At 41.7% G+C, this 22,395-nt stretch overlaps 1 protein-coding gene across 2 annotated transcripts in view; it reads right to left on the reverse strand.

Moving 5' to 3' along the window:
• ARPC1B (actin related protein 2/3 complex subunit 1B) overlaps positions 1–8,706 on the reverse strand; it is a 43,051-nt gene extending 34,345 nt beyond the window's left edge. For both annotated transcript variants that reach the window (XM_056806438.1, XM_003341643.4), the window contains exon 1: positions 8,568–8,706. The gene's annotated coding sequence lies outside the window, so the exon portion shown is untranslated. The remainder of the gene's footprint in view (positions 1–8,567) is intronic.
• Positions 8,707–22,395: the final 13,689 nt, after the last annotated feature.

The following is a 22,395-nucleotide window of genomic DNA, read 5'->3' on the forward strand; positions in this document are numbered from 1 at the left end:
ATTTCCAACTTGGTAAAATGAAGTGGCTGGAATAGATTAACTCCAACACTCCTTCCAACTCTAGCATTTTCTGGCTCTATGAAAGAAGAAGGAACTCACCTCTTTTCTAGGAGTCAGTGGCAGGCATGAATATAAGGAAACTAGAAAGAAATGTTAAGGGAAATTAAAGAGGAGCTGCTAGGTGCCTCATTGGATAAGAGCCAGGCCAGAAGTCAGGATGTCCTGGGTTCAAATATGGTCTTGGATACTTCCTAGCTGTGTGACCCTGGGCAAGTCACTTAACCTCAATTCCCTCGCCCTTACTGCTCTTGTGCCTTGAAACCAATACTTAGTATCAATTCTAAGACAGAGGGAAGGAAGGGTTTTAAATAATTAAGGCAAATGTATTTCTGGGGAGAGAACACATCTAGGTGGTGCAATTGAGTTGCTTCCTGAATTTAAATCCAGTCTCAGACATTTGCTAACTGTGTGACACTAAGCAAGTCCCTTAACTATGCTTGCCTCAGTTTCTTCAACTGTAAAATGAACTGGAGAAGTGAATGGTAAACCACTCCAGTATCTTTGTCAAGGAAAAAAAACTACAAATGGAGTCACAATCAGACAGGGTTAAAATGAGGGAACATCAACAACTAAATAATGAAAGACTTTTTCAGGTTCACTCACTGTCCTGCTTGAGCTTCTTTGACTCCCCCAAAGCATTATGTCCTCAATCACAAGTGCGTGGGATTTAACTAGCCTAAGAGCAGGGCTTGTACAAAGAACCAGCTCCCTATACTGAAGGGACGGTCAGTGTAAACCACATAGCCTCTAACATCTGTGGCCCATCTGGTAGTCAGACTGTGGTCTGGAGAGAGCTGATTTCCTAGGAGCAATCGTGGAAACAGCTTCATTTTCCTGATCCAGACAACTGCAGGAGAGAAACAAGACTGACTCCATCTTGAAATAGTGAGCAACCTTGAAGAAGGAAGCACCGAGGCAAGCGCTCTCTGACAAACCACAAGGAGGCAAACTGTTTTAGAATGTAAATATAAGAATTGCAGAATGTCAGAACATGCTTGAAATTTTTCCACTGTTGCTTAATAGACTTCCCCTAATGAACAGGTCGCCCTCCCTACCCCAACACACACATCATAAAAATACAGTTTTGCCAGATAGAACAGAGAACAGTGTTAAGAGCACTCAGATGCTGTTTCCACTTTTTCTTTTTTAACAAGGAAAATCTATGTGATTGGTTTCAATTTAGTTCCTTTTCAAAAGAAAGGGTATCCCATGGAAAGCAGTGAAGAACAGGTATTCCTACCCCATCCAGGAGGGCAGAGCCTCCAACATCTAGAAAATTGGTGTGAAATGTTTTGACTGTCTCTTCATACAAGAAGTCTAAATTTTTTCTTTTTCTTTTATGGGATGTTTCAGTGAAGAAGGGATATCTATATATCTCTCATATGAGTAGGTCTACTTTTCTTTCTTTTTTTCTTTTAATTAAAAGTAAACTCTTACTGGGTAGTGGTTCCAAGGCAGAAGAGCAGTAAGGGCTGGGCAATGGGGGTCAAGTGACTTGGCCAGGGTCACACAGCTGCAAAGTGTCTGAGGCCAAATTTGAACCCAGGACCTCGTCTCCAGGCCTGGTTCTCAATCCACTGAGCCACCCGGCTGCCCCATGATACTATCAACAGAGCCCATTATTAGGTCAGCTTGGTGTTTGTCTATTCCTTGAGATCCTAAATCCTACTAGCACATTTCTCTATTAGCACACTTGGCCAAGGTCACAGAGCAAAAATCGAGCACCAAGATGCCAGTGCTGGCCTCTTGAATTCACGTGCAGTTTTCTTTCATTAACATGAGCATAATAACTGAGATAACACATTACCTGGGAAGAACACATTAGCAGAGTTTAATGTATCTGATTCAAACGAAGTCTACAGGGTGGCTAGGTAGCACAGTGGATGGCGCTCCAGACCTGGGGTCAGGAGGATGTGGGTTCAAATGTGGCCTCAGACAGATACATATTTATACTCTGAAGAAATCAATGAGCAGGGATTTGTCTCAGTCACAGCAGACTGGGAGGGACAGCTGGGTGGCTCAGTGGATAGAGAAACAGGCCTGGAGATGGGAGATCTTGGGCTTAAATCTGGCCTCAGACTCTTCCTATCTGTGAGACCCTGGGCAAGTCACTTAACCCCCATTGCCCTTGCCCTTACCACTCTTCTGCCTTGGAACCAATGGAAGGTAAGAGTGTAAAAAAAAATTAGCCTGGAGCACTGAAGTCATATTTTTATCTGAAAGTTACTTGATGGAGGCAATCTACAAAAGACAAGACTGGATTTCTGTTTCCTTGTCTCTGATGTACCTAACTAATCATACTCTTATTGTCTGGACCTATGACTTCATTGCAATTAGGAACTGGGAGTTCCCTCTGTCAGTGGTGGAAACTCCCTCCACCTTTGCAGATGAGCAACTTATCTATAACTTAAAATCTAGCTTTAAAAGTTGAAGCAACTTGCCTTTGGTCACAGATCTGGAAAGTATCTCCCAGCTAGCAAGTAATAGCACTCCACTTTGAGGAAACCCTCCATGCCTGCAAAGTACAGCAGTGCTCTGAAGTGAGTAGTGTTATTATCCCCATTTCATGAGTGTGGCATCAAGCCCGTCTTCCTCTAAGGCCAATGGTCTTTCCTCTCCACTATGCTGGCTACCAAGTTATCTGGAATTAGAGTTGACTGAATCAGCAGCCAAGGACCTTAAACAAAGTCTTTCTGCCAAGATGGGTGTTTGATTGAGGGAGGTTCTTAGAACTGGGTCACCCAAACGGGAGTGTTTCTGCCCCAAATTGGGACCTTCTCCTCTAGAGAGAAGGTATTTCAGGGGCACCAAATTTCCTACTACTAAGATCCCTTTCTGTGCCCCAGATCCAGCCTGGACATGCCTGCCACCCACACAAAGCAACATTTCAAGGACCTCTCAGAGCTAATAGTCATTGATCTTCCTGTCTTTCCATCTCCCCATCACCCCTTTTTTTCCCCAACATATAAAAAAAATATTACTCATCCACTGGAGGCAGACAAGGTAGAAACTTGTGAAGTGGACTCCTTCACAGTGTAGGAATCCTCTTTCTTCATCATCCTCCTGAATAAATTGACCTAGGTGATGAGGAGGTCCCTTTTTTTCTTTTCTTTTTGTAAACTCTTACCTTATTAGTCTTAGAATAAGTACTGGGCTTTGGTTCCAAGGCAGAAGAAGAATGGTAAGGGCTGGGCAACTGGGGTTAAGTGACTTGCCCAGAGTCACACAGCTAGGAAGTATCTGAGGCCAGATTGAAATTTAGGACCTCCAGTGTCCAAGCCTGGCCCTCAATCCACTTAGTCACCACCTAGCTGCCCCTCAGGAGGTCTCTCTTATGTTGAATACATCTCTTAGTTTGAATCTTCTATAAATATGAATAAGGCAGCAGTAAGTAGAGACCAGGAAGACCTAACTCTTTGTGGTGGCAAAAAATTGGAAAATGAAGGGATGCCCTCTGATTGGGGAATGACTGAACAAATTATGGTATATGTTGGTGATGGAATACTATTGTGCTCAAAGGATAATGAACTGGAGGGATTCCACGTGAACTGGAAGAACCTCCATGAACTGATGCAGAGTGAAATGAGCAGAATCATTCTCTTGGTTCTCACTACACAGAAAGAGAAACATTGTGGAACTAATGGACTTCACTACTGATGTGGGACTCTAGGTTTACCTTGTACCCCCATATTATAGAACTTTTTCAGGCCAAACTGTAAGCAGGAAAATTGCCTGGTTTTCTTTCATCCTTGTGACTACTAACCCTGAAACATCAAAAACTCCAGATAAGACCCTGCAGCATCAAAGGGAAAGTCCCCTGAGAGAATTCTCCTTCTTGGATCCTCCTTTAGGTTTTGAGATGGACAGAGATACACCCCCAGGCTATGCTTTGATACCATCCATCCATTAGAGAAGGATCTAAAACATCTATTTGTCCCCTAAACTATAAGGGTCACCCCCCTATATCTTCAGGGGGACCCTGGTCAGATGACCAGCCCTTTGTGTCTGAGCACACACCCTCCTCAAGTTATGTATTGCCTACTGTAAAGTAGAAAGACCCCAAAAGTGATGTCTTCTGGTAGGCAGCTTTCCATCTATGCTGTCCTCTCAGCCAAATTCAACATGAATTCTAAATAAATACATTTCTCTCTTTATTTTTAAGCTAAATTTTGGTCGCTTGCATTCTTGCAAAGAGTACCCATCCCAAACCCAGGGAATTCACCTCAAGCCCCCCACAGCACTGCTAGTAGCAGACCACTCTTAAAGGATTTAGGAAAAAGAACTATCGAATTGGAATCACAAAAGAAAAATAAATCATTTATCCCTTGTATATGAATTGAGGGTTAGACCTTAAAAGATGGCTCTTACAGCAAAAATGAATAATATGGAAACAGGTATCAAGTGATAACACAGGTATAACCCAGTGGAGTTGCTCTGGGAGGGGGAAGGGAAAAGGGGAAGGAAATAAAATGAATCTTGGAAACATGGAAAAAAATCTTTAAAATAAATAGAAAATTTAAAAAATAAGATTAACCAAGCTTTGCATGCTTCCAACCAGGAAAAAAAAAAGACCTGAGTTTAAATTTGACCTCAGATACTAGCTGTGTGATCCTGGACAAGTCCTTATCTGTCTCAGATTCCTCATCTATAAAATGAGCTGGAGAAGAAAATAGCAAATCTGGTCTCAGATACTAGATACTCAGAACTAGCCATGTGACCCTACTTGGTTTGCCTCAGATTCCTCATCTGCAAATAAGAGATAAATAATAGCACCTACCTCCCAAGGTGGTGGGGAGGATCAAAGGAGAGATAATTGTAAAGCATTTAGCCACAGAGCTATAGAAATGTTAGCTGCATATCAGACTATTTACTGCCTCAGGGAGGGGCAGGGTGAAGGGTAGGGAGGAAGAAATGAGGAATCCTGGAATGTGAGAAAACAATAGTCAAAGTTTCTACACATAACTGGCAAAATAAAAATAGATTTAAAAAAGATTTTTAGGGGCAGCTAGGTGTCTCAGTGTATTGAGAGCCAGACCCAAAGATGGGAGGTCCTGGGTTCAAATTTGACCTCAGACACTTCCTAGCTGTATGACCCTGGGCAAGTCACTTCACCCCCATTGCCCAGCCCTTACCACTCTTCTGCCTTACAACCAATTCATGGTATTGATTCTAAGATGGAAGATAAGGATTTTTTTAAGTGTGGCTAGAGTACAATTCCTTGTGTTATAACTCTGGGCAAGTCACTAACCCCCATTGCCTAGCCTTCTGCCTTGGAACCAACAGACAGTATTGATTCTAAGACAGAAGATAAGAGTTTTTTTTAAAAAATTTTAAATCAAAGAAAAAAGAAAAGAGATGATAGCTATTGTTGTTCTTGTTAGCTAGTTAAATTAAAATCCAGAAATAAATAAATGGCAATGTAGAGAGGACAGGTACAACCAGTACTTGGAAAGAATTTAAGAAAGACTTAAAATAGGTGATCTGAGTCTCAAAGAAAATATAAGTCTCTTTGTGGTGGAGATACGGGAGCATTCCAGGCATTGGAGATAGCCTGCACAGAGACACAGCCTGCAGAAAATGGAAAACCAGGTGCAATGTAAAGAAGCCTAAGGCCAGTCTGGAGACACCACCAAGTATGTATGGCACTGGGAAGGGAGACTGGGACCAGGCTTTGAAGGGCTCTAAAAGACAAAGAGGAGTTTCTATTTCATCTTAAAGATCTCCTGATTCCTAGTCAGTCTGTGATGTGATGTCTGTCCTCAGTGCAAAGTCCAGGTATACTAAAAATCGTGAAGAGTGAACTAGAAAACTGAGCAGTCAACAGATGCAAAGAAAAGTTCAAGGGGATGCTTTCCTAAACTTGGGTATAATTGATTACCAGAACAATTGGAAAAGGACATTTCTTTCTTTCTTTCTTCCAGAGGCTTTCTTCCAAAGCCTCTTTTCCTTCCTCCCTGTCTGTGGGCAGATCTATCCTTTATGAGAGGACGACCCCAGGATCAGTGCTGGGTCTTGGGGGGCCTAAGAGTCAAGGCACCTAGATTTTTGGTTCAAACTTTGCTGCTCACATCACACTGTGAGACTGGCTAAGTTCTGGGACACTCGTTGACATGGGCACTATACCCCCAGAAACCCAGGCAAACTATTATCAAGGAAACTCCCTTGCCTTTGCATCCTCTGACTCTTAACCTAGAAACACCCAATGACCCCCCCCCCCTAGGGTCCTGAGATGTTTATCCTCTTTGATAGGCTTCTAGATTTAAAATGGACAAAGAGATGAATCTTTAGGCCTCCAGGCAGACCCCAGTCAGATGACCACCCCACCCCACCAAATGCCGGAGGGACTAACACTCTCCAAGTCCCCTCCACACCTAGGACACACATAGGACATAAAGAGTATAAAAACCCCAGAACTGATGTGGTCTGGGGGACAGCCTTTCCACCCATGCTGTCCCATGGAGGAACAGCCTTTCTTTCCAGGAACTGCTCCCCATCTTGCTGTCCCACCTTGCTATCCTCCTGGCCATTCTCAACATTACTTTCTAAATTAATACATTTCTCTTTTTGTTTTTAAGCTAAGTTTTGGAGTCTTGCATTCTTGCAAAAGGTATCCTTCCCGAACCCCAGGGGTACCCATCTGGACCCCATAACACTCCTCACATACAGGCTTTTCAGCTTCCTCATTTGTGAAACCGGGGGTTGGGCTAGATGATCTCATGGCCAATGTTCTATGTTCCGAGGTACCTTTAGCTCTGACACTGTGTTCTGTGTTCTAAGATCTCTTCCATCTATCATTCTAAGGCCCCTTACCATTTTCCAATTCTAAGTTCTAAAGGTTCCACCTTTCTGGGCTTCTGTAAAAGAGGCAGAGGACGTTCTGTGTATCTCGGAAAGCCAGCAAACATTATTAAGCACGGGCTACATGCCAGGTACTGTGCTAATACAAACAGATGCAAAAAAAGCCTTCTTTTCCTTAACCTGTGGCAGGCTTGAGGATGAAGACACACAGAAGGGATTAAAGAGGCAAGGGAGAGAGAGGCAGAGTTCTCAGAGACATCAGGCTGTGGGGAAATGGTCTGCTTTCTAAGGGGATTTCCCATTCAAATCCTTAATATGTGGTCCTGTCAAGAGTCTCAGACCCTGGATATTCCAGAAGATACAGGGAGTGGAAGAGCAGAGCTAAGAAAGTAGGCCAACTGCATTGAGGTGGAGGGGGATAAATTCACAATTCTCATTGAAGAAATCTCCTTACTTCTGAACCTAAGGGGCAGAGATGGGGAAGGATGTCCAAGTCACTTCACCTTTACTTTGTGCCTTAAGAGCAGAGGGCAGCTGGGTGGCTCAAAGGATTGAGAGGCAAGCCTAGAGATAGAGGTTCAAATCTGGCCTCAGACACTTCCTAACTGTATGACCTGGGTAAGTCATTTCACCCCCATTGCTGAGCCCTTAGAGCTCTTCTGCCTTGGAACCAATATATAGTATTGATTCCAAGAGGGAAGGTAAGGGGTTAAAAAAAAAAACGATGAGCAAATTAATTTAAAAAACAAAACAACTACTTACCTTCCCTCTTAGAATCAATACTGTGTGTTGGTTCCAAGGCAGAAGAGTGGTAAGGGCTAGGCAATGGGGGTTATGTGACTCATCTAGAATGACACAGCTAGGAAGTGTCTGAGGCCACATTTGAACTGGGGACCTTGGCCTGTCTCTCAATCCACTGTGAGCCACCCAACTGCCCAGATGGTTAATTTTTTAAAAACCTGAAAAGATCTATATGAAATTATGAAGAGTGAAATGAGCAGAACTGAGAGAACATTATATAGACAGAAAAACACTGTTTGAAGAACAGCTTGTATGTCCACCTCCAGAGAAAGACTGACAAACAGAAATAAGACACCTTTTATATATACATACTCCCGTCTCTTTGCCAAATGATGCCTTCTCTAATAGGAGAAGAGGTGGGGAGTTGCCCAGGTATTTTAATGTAACAAACAATTAAATTTCAACTAGAAAACTGAGGCAGAATATATATATATATATATATATATATATATATATATATATATATATATTTTTTTTTTTTTTTTAAACCCTTACCTTCTCTGTCCTAGAATCAGAATCGTGTATTGGTTCCAAGGCAGAAGAGTAGTAACGACTAGGCAATGGGCGTTAAGTGACTCGGTAGGGTCGCACCTAAGAAGTGTCTGGAGGTCAAATTGGAACCTGGGACCTCTCCTCTCTAGGCTAGGCTCTCTATCCACTGTGCTACCTTAGCTACTCCTCGGGATTTTTTTTTTTTAGGCAGAATATTCTTAACGAGTAGGAAAAACTAAACAGAAAAGAAAAAATCGAATTTCCGGAGTTTCTGAATGCCTACACACATACACAGAGACACACGCACAAATATGATCACACTCAGTCACACACTTACACACTCATACTCACACACGCACACACCCTTCCCCCCTCCCCCAACCAGTCCCCCCACGTGCTCACGCCCTCTTCCTTACCTGGGAGAGCCCAGATGCTGTCTGTACCCGCTGCTCCCGGGCCCGCTCAGCTCCTGGCCCCTTGCCAGTGCACATGAACCTCAGCCAGGCAGCTGTGTGCGGGTACGGCGCGGGGGCAGCCACAGGAGCCCGAAGTTCTGGGTCCGCACTCTGAAGTGTCTGTGACTTCCCTTTTCCTCCCCGAGAGAAGCAACCACTTCCTTGTGTGGGCGTAGGGGACTGCAGCCCCAGCGAGCTGCCCGCCCTGCCTTCCTCCCTCCCTCCTTGTCTCGCTCCCGCCTTCCCTCTCTCTCTCCCTCCCTCCCTCTCGGTCCCTCTCTCTCCCTCCTTCCTTCTTTCCTTCACTCCCTCCTGCTGTGAAGGGCTCCGCCAGGCTGCCCGCGCCCTGCTCACTTCCCGTCCTGCTCTGAGAAGCCCGGGAGGAGAGGTGTGTCCTCCAAGCGCCCCGGGGCACGGTTTCTGGGGGATGCTGAGAACGCGAGTCAGTTCACTCAAAGCCTCTGTAGCTATAGCACCCGCATCCCCCTGGTCACCCACCCACCCAGAGTCAGAGCAGAGGGTCTTTCGGGGTAGCCTATCCCCAGGGGGAGATTTGGAGACATCCAGTGAAAGCACGAGTGCCACGTCTGCTCTTCCCCCCATCTCCTCCCCAGGAGGGTTTCATGCCACGGGGTTGCACTGTGGACTTCATAACTTCAGAAACCTGTGGTTTGTGGTACGGTTGGGGGATGTGGGGGGAGGGAGGAGGAGGATCTCTCTCTCTCTCTCTCTCTCTCTCTCTCTCTCTCTCTCTCTGTCTCTCTCTGTATCTGTCTCTGTCTCTGTCTCTGTCTCTGTCTCTCTCTCTCTTTTCTCTCTCCTTCTCTGTCTCTTTCCCTTTCTCAGTCTGTCTCTCCCCTCTCTCCTCTCTCTCTGTCTCTCTCATCTAATGCATGGCTTTGTGAAATAATGATTAGAGAGCTGGCTCAAAGACCAGGGTTCGAGTTCTGCCTCTGTTGTATGTTAGCTGTGTGACCCTGGACAAGACAAGTCCCTTAATTTCTCTATAATTTACAGAGAATATGCAAAGTGGAGGGGGTTTCCTGATCTAGGAGTTTCCAGTCTCAAGAAAACCACAAATCTAAACCCAATCCATATTTATTTATTTGTTAATTTTAAAGCCTTACTTTCTGTTTTAGTAACTACCTTAAGACAGAATTAAGTGAATCCAGGGTCACACAGCTAGGAAGTGTCTGAGGCTTGATTTGAACCCAGATCCTCCTGACTCCAGTCCATTGTGCTATATGCCCCACCTTATTTAAGTTATCTTTCCTCAGAAGAATGTTCTTGTAATTCCTTTCTGTTATGGCATCTCAAATACCTGGCACCCAGTGGGTACTGAAAAAAAAATGCTACTCTGATTTTAAAATACCAGACTAAGATTTCTTACTAGGCAAACTAGCCCAGCTCCTCCCACCCCACCCCCTCACCCCATCCTACAGATCTAGAGAATGAGAAGGGAAGTGACTCACTTAAGGTCACAGCCAGTAAGCTTCAGAGCCAACAGTCCAAACTAGATTTTCTGACTAAAGGAGGTGAGGGTGAAAGGAAAGAGAAGGAAAGGAAAGGAGAAAGAGAAGAAAGAGAGGAATAAAGAATATTGATGTATTTGGAGTCAGAGGACCTGGGTTCAAATTCTGTTTCTGCTATTTTCTGTCTGTATGATCCTGGGCTTTTCTCTCTCAACCCTTTCCTTCTAACTTAATATCAATTCTCAAACAGAAGAACTGCAAGGGCTAGGCAACCCGTTTAAAAAAAAATTTTTTTAACTCTTAACCTTCCATGTTGGAATCAATACTAAGTATGGGAGTTGAATGATTTGCCCAGGATCATACAGCTAGGATGTATCATCTCTTAACCCCTCTGTGCCTCAATTTCCTCATCTGGAATGAAGGGATTGGACTAAATGTCCTCTAAGGTCCTTTCCAGTTCAAATTCTATGATCCTATGATAATGGTTAAACAGGAACCTAGAATATCTGGAGGTTTTTCAGAAATAGAGAATCATAGAATTTTAGATGTTAAAAGAACATCTACTCAGAATGCTGATCAGAGAATGTTACAGATGTGAGGGACCTACATTTTATGGTCCAACTGGCCCCACCTGCAGGCCCCTCTTTTACAGAGGTAGAAACTGAGGATACCCCCCATAATGATTGTGTTTTATAAGTCAGTGTCAGAATAGTAAAAGAACCCAAATCTTTTAACTGCTTCATGCTCCAAAATACGTTTGTTTGTTTTTTTTATCATTTTTTTCTCCCACTGATTAGCCAAGACAGGTAGAGATCAAGGTCTCCCTTGTCTCTGTTCTGGGGTACATCACAGGCCAGGCTCAGCAATTAGAGTAAACCCAAAGATAAGCCCAGACTGAGGCTGGCTCTTTAAACTCTTCTGACTCCCAAGATTCATCCAAGGCTTAATCCCTCACATTCCTGACCTGTTTACCCCTTCTCACCATGTGCAGAGTTTTAAGTGGTTGCTCAATTCTATCACCTCCTTGCAACAACCCCAGCCAAATTCTCTCCTCCCAGGCCTGGCACCACCCACGAGGCTCCAGGCTTCCTGTGGTAGCTTAGTGGTTCCAGACAAACAAGGACCAATGGACAGTCTGAAGGGTGGGCAGGGCAAAGTAGGATAATCCCATAAAGGAACCAGTGTCCTGGGATAAGAGATCTCAGGCTTCCAAGACTTGGAACTACTCCTAGGACTCAGGCATTTTCCACTACATACCTATCAAATGTGCCTTCCATTCTCCTCCCCCAGTTCTCAGGAACCAGCCATGAGGCTCGGGATGGCCCCTTCACCAACAATTCTCTTGCTTAGAACATATTCATGGCAAAAAAAACAAAATAGATTCATAAACTGTGTCATCCTCAACTCCCAACTTCCCCCCTCACAAACCTAGCTGAATCTGTTGTGGAGTCTTTTCAGGTGTGTCCAACTCTTTGCGATCCCATTTGGGTTTTCTTGGCAAAGACACAAGTGTGCCAACCTGGAATCGAGAGGTCCCAGACTTGTAGCTTGGAGGGATTCGGTGATCCCCAGTTTATTTAGTTTGGAGGCAGAAACACCAGGTTTGACTTTGTCACCGAGAGTTCCTCCCTGAGGGAAGGTCCAAGTTCATTGGTTTCAGGATAAAAATAGACTTAAGATTTGTCCCAGTAGGTAGCCCAATCCTTGGAAGGAGGGTGTGAAATACTGGGAGGGGCTTCTGGAGAGCAGGAGAGTCACTAAATATCTTAAAGTCAAATCCCTCCAAGCTACAAGTGGGGGACCTCTAGATTCCAAGTTGACAAGTGGTTTGCCATTTCCTTCTCATTTCACAGATGAGGAAACTGAGGCAAACAGGGTTAAGTGACTTCTCCAGGCACACAGCCAGTCAGTATCTGAGAGGAGATATGAACTAAGAAAGATTCTTCTTTCTGAATCCAGCTTCTATCCACTACACCATCTAGCTGCCCCATCCTGCCTTCCCACCCCAAATCATTCTATATTATGTATAGACCTGTATATGTACATATTAGCTCTCCAGATAATGGAGAAACTCCTTGAGGTCAGGGACTGTTTCAATGTTTCAATAGTAATTGCTTAAGAAGATTTGGGCACAGTGTGCTGGGCCTGAAACCAGGAAGATTCATCTTCCTGAATTCCAATCCGACCTCAGACACTTAATAGCTGTGTGACTCTGAGCAAGTCACTTAACCCTGTTTGCCTCAGTTTCCTTAGTTGTAAAATGAACTGGAGAAGGCAATGACAAACTATTCCAGTATATTTGCCAAGAAAACCCCCAATGGGGTCACGAAGAGTCAGATATGCTAGAATAACAACAAAAGAAATATTGAAAGAAGGAAGAGAAGGAGAAAGAGAGGAAGGGAAGTAGGGAGGAAAGAAGGAAGGAAAGACAGAAAGAAAGAAAGAAAGAAAGAAAGAAAGAAAGAAAGAAAGAAAGAAAGAAAGAAAGAAAGAAAGAAAGAAAGAAAGAAAGAAGAAAGAAAGAAAGAAAGAAAGAAAGAAAGAAAGAAAGAAAGAAAGAAAGAAAGAGAAAGAAAGAAAGAAAGAAAGAAAGATGGAAGGAAGGAAGGAGGGAAGGAAGGAAGGAAGGAAGGAAGGAAGGAAGGAAGGAAGGAAGGAAGGAAGGAAGGAAGGAAGGAAGGAAGGAAGGAAGGAAAGAAGGAAGGAAGGAAGGAAGGGAAAAGAGAGAGAGAGAAAGGAAAGAAAGAGAGAGAGTAGGGGGAGAGGGAGGGAAAGAGGGACAGAGTTAGGAAGAAAGGAAACAAGCATTTATTAAGTGCTGACTATGTGCCAGGCATTATGCTAAGGATTTTACAAATATTGTCTCGTTTGATCCTCACATCATCCCTAGAAGGTAAATGCTATTATGATCCTCATTATAGTTTTTTAAAAAAACCCTTACCTTCCATCTTAGAATCAATACCATGTATTAGTTCCAAAGTGGAAGAGTGGTAAGGGCTTGGCAATGGGGGTTAAGGGACTTGCCCAGGGTCATACATCTAGGAAGTGTCTGAGGCCAGATTTGAACTCTGGGCCTAGCTCTCAATCCACTGAGCCACCAAACTGCTCCTATGATCCTAATTTTACACTTGAGGAAACTGAAGCAGGCAGAGGTTAAGGAATTTGCCCAGGATTACACATCTAGTGTCTCAGGTTAAATTTGAACTCAGATTTCCTGACTCCAGATCCAGTAATCTATCTACTTGTGTTCTAATCCTGGTTCCACAACTAACTTCGTGTGCTGTCAACTGAACTCTAATTGGACATTTTTGGAGCCAGAGTAAGCTTCATAAAACACAAGTACAAATCAACATTTTCGGACACATTCAGTAGGGTTAAATAAAGGTGAAGATATCCCATGACACAAAGTCCTATGGGGGGCCCCTAAAGTATAAGATCTCCCCTCCCCACAGTGGGGATGGGGAGTGTGTGGAGTCAAGGTGAGACAAATCCCTGGATATTTTAAATTGTTGCTAGAGAGAAGGGAAAAGGGCCAGGATGGGAAGGAAATCCCATGAGGCGTAGTCAATGTGGAGAGGAAGTTTATCATTTGGTAGCTTCCTTTTTAAATTAATATTCTTATTATTCAGGTTCTAAATTCAGTAGTTTCTAACTTCTGAAGAATCATAAGAATTTGGTAGCAAATGGCAACTTTTCAGTGGCCTGAGATAAAGTCTAGCCTACTCTACTCTAGTTATGTTTCTACCCTTGGGACGAGTCATTTTTCTTTGGGTCTGTTTCCTCCTAGTATGAGGATGATGAGAATCTAGCCTTACCCATCTTTCAAGGTTTTGGTGATAATCAAATGAGACAATAAATATAAAACTGAGGAGAGGAATTAAAAACATTATTCCAGTACAAATGCTCAAAATGCCTTTATATTCCAAAACACTCAGTTTATTTAAAAAATTTTTCTTACCAATTACATGTAATAACAAATTTCAACAAATTTCCACACAAATTTTCCAAAGTTATATGATCAAACTTGTCTCCCTCCCTCCCTTCCTTTCATTCTCCCAGTGCTGGCAGGAGATTCGATCTAGGTTATACATGTATTATCACGTAAAACATATTTACATATTGTTCATTTTTATAAGTGAATAATATTATAAAACCCAAACCCCCAAACATAAACCCAAATAAACAAGTGAAAAATCATGTTTTCATCTTCATTTAGACTCCAACTGTTCTTTCTCTGGAGGTGGAGAGCATTTCTTGTCACAAGTTCCAAACACTCAGTTAAAAAAATTTTTTTCAACCCTTTCTTTCTGTCTTAGAATTGTATCCATCTCCTGAGGCAGAGGCTGGGCAATTGGATTACATGACTTGCCCAGGGTCACTCAGCTAGGACTTGTCTAAGGTCAAATTTGAACTCAGGTCCTCCCAACTCTAGGCTGGATACTCTATCCACCCAGTTACTTAGCTGCTTCTTAATTTAATTTAATAGTCATTTTTAAATGATAGTTGTGCAGCAAAGACATGGGGTTGGACTTTGTGGGTGGGATTAACAGTCTACTTGGGGAGAATAGTGATACACAGGAAACATGGAGAGTGATATAAATATGAGGTTAAATGCCAAAGGAATGACTCTTCCAGGCAGTGAGGACTGGGGAAGTCAGAGGGGAGAGGAAATCATTGAAGTTTTGAGAAGGAAGGAACCTCAGATATAATCATCTAAGCCAACCCTCTTTTGTTTTTTAAATCCTTACCTTCTGCCTTAGAATCAATATTATGTAATGGTTCCAAGACAGAAGAATCATAAGGGCTAGTGACTTGCCCAGGGTCATACAGCTAAGAAATATCTAAGTTCAGATTTGGACCCAGGACCTCCTATCTCTAAGCCTGGCTTTCAATTCACTGAGCCATCCAGCTCCTTCTCCATCTATGTTTCTAACACTAACATTCACATAGCTCCCTGCTGTGGTATGTGGGTTCAACCCTCCTGTGGGGATTGGGGGTCCTTGAAGGTATGGCAGTGTCAGTGTAATGAAGAAGATGGGAACCAGTTAATGTTTCAACCTTCAGTCAGGAATCACAAAAAACTGCTCCACCTTGGCTTAGACTTGGCTTCATTTTTTATACCCTCAGTGATTACACATGTACTTGGCACACAATTTAATTTTTCAACATACATGCTTCCTTACAGATAATGGAGTAGGTTGTGGGTTTTTTAATTAATAATCAATAACTAAATAAATAATTTTTATAAAGTTTTATTAATAACTAAAACAAAAGAACTGCCTGAATTCAGTCCAGTTGCAGGTCCAAGAGAGAAAGAGGGAGGAGATACAGCCACTTAAATACAATCACACAAAATGCAGGGATGCAGGAAAAGGGAATTTTGGGAAAATACTAAGGGACTTCTGGGGGATGAAATTCAAAGGCTCAAAATCTCCATTTATACATATTCCACCTGTGATCATATTGGGAAACCAGTTTCCCCAAAAGGATCATGGAAACATAATCAACTTTAAAATTGCAAAGATTTGTGGATAAAAGGAAAAGAGAACAAAACCAATGATAACTAGGTTGACAAAAAGTTAATTTGGGGGCAGACCCCTTTGGCATAAAAGTATACATTCAAAACAAAGGTATTTCAACCCCCCCCCATAGTTCAATTCACTCCCCAAAGTTCACTCTGGATCGTCTGGTGCAGCATGTGGTCTCTGCAGGTATCTATCTTTATGGCGCCTTCTGGATTCTGAGAGGTAGCAAGTTTCTTATCCTAAAATTGCTCAAATTTAAATCAGAATTCACAACAATAACTTGGCCCCCCTGAGGTGAATAATAACAAACAGAGGGATTGCTTGGGGATGAATGACTGAATTATGAGGTATATGAATCAGTTTGCAAAAGAAAATAAAAAACATGAAAAAATCCAAATAAAAGAGAAAAAATAACTTGTGGATGAAATGCAAAATGTATAAATCTTATGTCTAAAAAAATATAAGTAAAGGAAAAACAACTCTATAACAGGTCCTTAAATCAGGGCCCAATTTAAATAATTTAAGCAATTATGCATTTACCCAATAAGTAGCCAGTACTATAGAAAGTTTTCCATACCATGAAAGACAGAAAAGGGACTAGATTGTAGGAGTCAAGTAGGAGCCAAATTTTAGACACTTGGTAGAATGTAGGACAAGGAAGACCTGCCTTGTTCAAGTCCTTTTGGCTTGGCTCAAATTTTTTATCAATCTCCATTTATACAAGGTCATACATTAACTTTTAACAAATTGTTTAATTAATATTCTATGATTATCCTACATACTTTGTTTCTATAGATCCTAACAACAAATGAGAAGCTTTTACAGAAGATGGATGTTTTCTCATCACAGGAATAGCACAGCTAAAGGTCACTTCTCATTAACCCGTGAGGTGCTCAGATATGTGGTTAAGCCACCAAGAGTGATTATTTGTTACTTTAACCAAATACATAATCAATCAGATTTCTAAGGAGATAATCAACACAATACTGTTGTCAAGTCAGTGGGGTCAGAGGTTAATAAAACATAACCCAGTTTTAATTATTTTTCCAATATCAAGCTTTCATTTTCTAATGTTTCACTAAGGTTTCCAAGACATATTAACTTGACTACAGAGTTAACAAAACAGTACCAGTGAGGTAGAACATACCAGCCTCTGCATGAAAGGCAATTAATGTCCCAGGTCAGGGAGACCTGTTGTCCCTGGCCTATATATGGGGTGGAGAATCTAGATAGTTTTGTTAGGGGTTTTATACCTGGAGAAGGGGATCCCATCTTATCTAAGTGGGTACATAGGAATACTTAGGTTTGATATCTTTTGGCAATATTTTAGGGGGATAGAGTGGGACATTTATTTCAACCCTGTACGCATTTTGCTTTCATCTATGTTTTCCTGGGGTTGGGTAAGAATAATAATTATAACAATTCCAATAATAAGGGATGATAGTAAAAGAGAAGTCACACAGAGGGGTCTGAGTGGATGTTTCCATCTTTCCTGGGGCCACTGTGCAGTCCCTGGTTTCTACCTGTGACTGTATCAGATAGCATGGACTTAATGGCTCCCAGCAGCTCCCCAACCTGTGGCACTTGGCCTCAGTCCCAAGTACATATAGAAACAAAAATTGAGTAGGGACATTAATTCATTGCTGGTGGAGTTGTGAACTGATCCAACCATTCTGGAGGGCAATTTGGAATTATGCCCAAAGGACGATAAAAGAATGTCTACCCTTTGATCCAGCCATAGCACTGCTGGGTCTGTACCCCAAAGAGATAATGGACACAAAGACTTGTACAAAAATATTCATAGCTGTGCTCTTTGTGGTGGCCAAAAATTGGAAAACGAGGGGATGCCCTTCAATTGGGGAATGGCTGGACAAATTGTGGTATATGTTGGTGATGGAATACTATTGTGCAAAAAGGAATAATAAAGTGGAGGAATTCCATGGAGACTGGAACAACCTCCAGGAAGTGATGCAGAGCGAAAGGAGCAGAACCAGGAAAACATTGTACACAGAGACTAATACACTGTGGTATAATAGAACGTAATGGACTTCTCCATTAATAGCGGTGTAATGTCCCTGAACAATCTGTAGGGATCTAGGAGAAAAAACACTATCCATAAGCAGAGGACAAACTGTGGGAGTAGAAACACGGAGGAAAAGCAAGTGCCCAACTACAGCGGTTGAGGGGACATGACAGAGGAGAGACTCTAAACGAACACTCTAATGCAAATACTAACAACATGACAATGGGTTCGAATCAAGAACACATGTGATACCCAGTGGAATCATGTGTCAGCTATGGGGGGTGGGGAGGAGGAAAAGAAAATGATCTTTGTCTTTAATGAATAATGCTTGGAAATGATCAAATAAAATATTATTTTAAAAAAAGAAACAAAAATTGACAATTGTTTTCCTTTTTCTTTTTTTATAAACCCTTACTTTCCATCCTAGAATTAATATTATGTGTTAGTTATAAGGCAGAAGTGTGAGAAAGCCTTAGAAATGGGGGTTGAGGGATCTGTCCAGGGTCACTATGAGGAAAAGAGATAGCATGAACTCCTCTGGAGGAAGTACATCTGGCTGATAAGAAATGATGTATAGAAACTGAAACCTAAGAGCAGTATATAATCTTTTCCTTCTCTGATTGGTTGAAGAAAAACATAGATAGGATTGAATCAGTCCTTGTCTTGTTTGGTCAAACCACAAGACTTGTTTTGATTGGTTAAACCCTGCTTGAATATATAGTATAATTAGGTATTGCTGGCCTGCGTTCTGATTAGCTAGCTTCTTTCATGTATAGATTGTAACTCTCTTTTGACCAGCCAATGGTGAACTAGGGGAGGGACCATTTTTGCATTGGAGGACAAGGATAAATGGGAGGCCTTCAATTCTGATATTTTGCTCTAACTTGCTAGTTGTAACACCACTCTTCTGACTCAGAATTGATATGGATTCTAAGAACCAAGATAAGGGTTTTAAAATTAAATATAATAAAAGCCACTTTTAAGGATTCTGGGTAAAGAACACCTACCATGATGGGATTTTATGCAAGTTCTGATATAGGGTAGGCATTTTTTCTTCTATTTTTCTTTGCTTTTGCCATCAGGTAAAGGCTATGTTGGGAACTGGAGCAGTGAAGTCATGTAGAGGGGGCACATAGGTGTCTCAGTGGATAAAGAACCAAGCCTGAAGTTCAGAGGACCTGGGTTCAAATTTGACCTCAGGCACTTCCTAGATGTGTGACCTTGGGCAAGTCACTTAACCCTCAATGCCCAGCTGTTTGGCCTTGGAACTTATCCTTAGAATTGATTCTAAAACAGAAGGTAAGGGTTTAAAGAAAAGAAAATTACAGAGATGATGAATGAAGGCATAGGAGAATATATTGATAACTCCTTTCTAGGAGTGATGATAGAGTTGATTTGAGTATGGTTTCAGAACTAGCAAACAGGGGAGGTTGGGAAATGTATTTGATAGCATGGCAGCTGCTGAGGAGAGGGCCAAGAAGAGAGATGAAATGAGGATGGAGCCAGACCTAGCTATAGTAGGTGACTAAGGTAATCACCATCCAAAACAACAGAATCCCAGGGTGAGAGTGGGGAGGGAAGGGAGGAAGGGAGACAATTTGAATCATATAACTTTGGAAAACTTATGGAGAAATTTGTTATTACATGTAATTGGTAAAAAAAAAAGAAAAGGAATAAAATGAAAATGTAATAAGTAAGTAAAAACATACAAGGAAGGAAGGGAAAGGAGAAAGAGAGAAAGGAAGGAAGGAAGGAAGGAAGGAAGGAAGGAAGGAAGGAAGGAAGAAAGAAAGAAAGAAAGAAAGAAAGAAAGAAAGAAAGAAAGAAAGAAAGAAAGAAAGAAAGAAAGAAAGAAAGAAAGAAAGAAAGAAAGAAAGAAAGAAAGAAAGAAAGAAAGAAAGAAAGAAAGAAGAAAGAAAGAAAGAAAGAAAGAAGGAAGGAAGGAAGGAAGGAAGGAAGGAAGGAAGGAAGGAAGGAAAGGAAGGAAAGGAAGGAAAGGAAGAGCTAATGAACTAATTCCTCCTGGGTATGTTTAAATGATTCTATATCTCCATCTTTTGTACCTTACTTGAAGTAAATAATGAATATTTATGAACTATGAATAAATAAAATAAATAAATATAATCTGTAGAAAATCAACAGAGCTTATTTAGACTCATAACAGAGTTTTAAAATGAGAGGTTATTATTATATTTGGTCCAGACCTGTGATTTTGTTTTATTTTTTTTAAACCCTCACCTTTTATCTTAGAATCAATACTATGTGTATTAGTTCTAAGGCAGAAGAGTGGTAAGGGCTAGGCAATGGTGGGTAAATGACTTGCCCAGGGTCACACAATTAGAAAGTGTCTGAGGCCAGATTTGAACCTACTTTAGACCTGGCTCTCAATTATCTGAATCATCCATCTGCCATCTTGGGATTTCTTAAGTGTAAAGAACCCTGAGTGGTCCAGTGAATAGAGCATCTGGGCCTAAATTCAGGAAGACATGAGTTCTAATTCTGATGAGTCACTAAATTGCTATTGTCTCTGGACAAGTTGTTTAGCCTTTACCTGCCTCAGTTTCTTCCCCCATAAAATGGGAGTCCTTATTGCACCTACCTTCTAAGGTTGTCGTAAGGATCATATGAGATAATATTTGTAAAGTGCTTAGCCTGGCACTTTGTAGGTGCTAAATAAATGCTTAATCCCATCTTCCCCCACCCCAAATGAAGAAAATTTCCCTTAAAGCAGGGCAGCAACTCATCTATAACTCCTAGTATTAGAATTTTGTCTGCAGCACTGAGCATTTGAATGATTTTTCCATAGTCACACAGCTAGCATGTATCAGGGAAAGGACTCAACTCTAGATTTTCTTGGGTCCAAGCAATCAGCCCTCTATCCCCTGGCATACTTCTTCTCTACTATTATCACCTCTGTTGTTTGGCTTTTTTTTTGAAGAGGACCACTGACCGATGCATCATGGGGTGAAGTCTTGACTGGGGAAATGGTTTTAAATAAGGTACAGTTGGACAAAGTGGTCAGTCTCTTTCTTCCAGAGCTGTCAGTATGGTGGTAAAACAAAAGTCAGGACAACTGGTGATGGCTCGGGGTGCAGGGGATGACGTTGGCATCTTCCACGGTTGGCCAAGCTCTAAGGGCTCCCCAGAGCCTGCTTCAGCCGCCTTCATCTGCCCATTCTGCTGGGGAAGTCTTCACATGCTTGAGAGAGACAGCAGCCTCACTCACAGAGGGGTTGGAGGTCCGTTTAGCTCATCTGCCTAGACCATTTTGCCTGGATAGGGTCACCTCCTGCTACATCTTCTTGGTGCCATACATAGGTGAGAGTAGGGGCACAGGTAGATACCAAAGGCAGGTAAAAAAGGCTTATATCAGCGGGGCTAGTCCTGAACACCTCATACGCCCCCTCTCCTTTAACTACTCATCAATATAAAGATAGCTTTTTAAAAATACATTTGTCCTGGGTCCAAATCTGACCTCAGACACTTCCTAGCTCTGTGAACCTGGACAAGTCACTTAACCCCATTTCCTAGCTTTTACCACTCCTCTGCCTTGGAGCCAATACACAGTATTGATTCTAAGATGGAAGGTAAAAATTCATATATATATTGTACGACATGACAGCAATATGATAACAATAATCAACGGTGAAAGACTAATTTAGATCCATCCAAGTGATCCATGACAGTTTGAAAGGATCCATGCTGAAAAATGCTATCCATCTCTAGAAAGAGATTTTGAATGCAAAATGAAGAAATATGGGTTTTTTTTTTTTCATTTATTATTCTGGCTTTTTTCTCCCTACCATATGGCTAATGTGGATATGCTTTGCATGACTTCATATGTATAATGGTTATCATATTTCTTGCCTTCTCAATGGGGGAGAGAATTTAGAACTGAATATAAAAATTAAAAATATTTTTAAAAATGTTAACAGACCCTAGGTTAAGACCCTTATTATTTCTCTGCTATTAGATCTTTTTTGTTTTTCTTTTAAACCCTTACCTTCCATCTTAGAATCAATACTAGATATTGGTTTTAAGGTAGAAGAGTGGTAAGGTCTAGGCAATGTGGGGTAAGTGACTTGTCCAGGGTCACTCAGCTAGGAAGTGTCTGCGGTCATATTTGAATCCAGGACCTCCCGTCTCTAGGACTGGCTCTCCATCCACTGAGCAACCCAGCTGCCCCAAGGCAGAAGAGCAATAAGGGCTTGTACCAGCAGGGGATCAGGAACCAAACTTTGAAAAACTTAAGAGAGAGAGGGAACAGATAAAACGGAACACTACTTCCTCTCTTGAGTACAGCTACACAAGGGAAGGTGAGAGATTTGATCAGTTTCCAGAGCTGAAAGGTAAGAATGAAATCACCTTCAGTTTCTGTTTTCTGTTTTCTTCCCTATATAGATATTATCTTGATCCCCTTAGTACATTAGAAGAACAAGATGTTCAGTTTCTTCTGGATTAATAAGATCTATTAATTCTTTTGGTATTTAGGAATGGTAGGTTTAGGGAAGAGGGAAAATTAGAAAGTCTCTTGGGAAGATTAGATTTAGCTCTCCCCTGATTGTAACAATGAAGGTACTTAGCTTTTCCTTGATTGTGAAGATTAAATTGTAATCCCATCTATTTTTAGATTTTAATTCCAAAAAATGTAAGCACAGTATTTAAAGTTGAGTATGGAAATCTACCCATTTTGGATTTTAATAACAAAAAGGTATGAACACCCATTTGATACATTGAGTGGAAGGTCCGTGATCCACGTGTGAAAGAGT

This window comes from Monodelphis domestica, chromosome 7, assembly GCF_027887165.1.
Source record: "Monodelphis domestica isolate mMonDom1 chromosome 7, mMonDom1.pri, whole genome shotgun sequence".
NCBI classification, from domain to species: Eukaryota; Metazoa; Chordata; class Mammalia; order Didelphimorphia; family Didelphidae; genus Monodelphis; species Monodelphis domestica.